This window comes from Magallana gigas, chromosome 10 (assembly GCF_963853765.1).
Source record: "Magallana gigas chromosome 10, xbMagGiga1.1, whole genome shotgun sequence".
Taxonomy (NCBI): domain Eukaryota; kingdom Metazoa; phylum Mollusca; class Bivalvia; order Ostreida; family Ostreidae; genus Magallana; species Magallana gigas.
In genome coordinates this window covers 6,600,113-6,600,934 of record NC_088862.1, presented here as the reverse complement: position 1 = coordinate 6,600,934, position 822 = coordinate 6,600,113, and the positions used below count along the sequence as shown (strand labels likewise).

Genomic DNA, 822 nt, shown 5'->3' with positions numbered 1-822 from the left:
TTATTCTGTTCAAGTTCTTTATTTCAATTAAATATTAAATTTATTGGCAATGAGCTACTATATAAACAAAATAACTCATATTACAAATAGACACACACAGAAACACTAAAAAATTAATAATACACAATTTGCATTTACTTCAAAATATGACATCAACGAACCTCCAATATATGGCGGCGGTGCCACACACAGTCAATTAGTAGACTAGCGCACTCACTTGCAACAGGTATGACTGTATATAATAAAAAAACACCATATATATTTACGCTTAAATCCAAAAATACTACAGACTTATTAGAAGTTATCTCAAATCGCTATACATTTCTCTAAACAGTCTGCATATAAAACAATTTTATTATTCTCACATAAATGATATTTAAATTACTGTGTATGGAATATAATACAAATGAATAGTTATTCCAAACATGAAAATAACTCTCTTACCGTAAATAATGTAAGGTACTAGTATCACTCACACGTTTCACCCGTTTCACACCTGAACACTCTCAAGGGCGTCAGCGAAGTAAGACTCCGTATAAACTTGTTAAACTAGTTTAAATCTCAAATATTATAATAAGTAAATAAACTAGATCTCGTTACGAGTAACGAGTAGATCTTCCGTTCGATTTTGTTTTCATATGATACGATGAAATATCGATATTCTCTGCCAAATCTGCGATCTTGGTGCATCGAGGTTTTTTGTCTCGAGACCGAAAACGGACGAACAAAAGAGGTTTATGAAAATAAAAGCTAGGATTTTTTTTATACATTTGTTTAGTGTACACCACTGTTAATCATGGAAGATGAAAGACCAAAGATAAT

The 822-nt window shown here is 31.0% G+C and overlaps 1 long non-coding RNA gene across 1 annotated transcript; it reads right to left on the bottom strand.

Moving 5' to 3' along the window:
* Nucleotides 1-560, bottom strand: LOC117686854 (uncharacterized). The gene is made up of 2 exons (XR_010710331.1): nucleotides 445-560; nucleotides 1-232 (listed from the first exon to the last, which is right to left on the bottom strand). It is a non-coding gene; the product is annotated as an uncharacterized lncRNA (long non-coding RNA).
* Nucleotides 561-822: the final 262 nt, after the last annotated feature.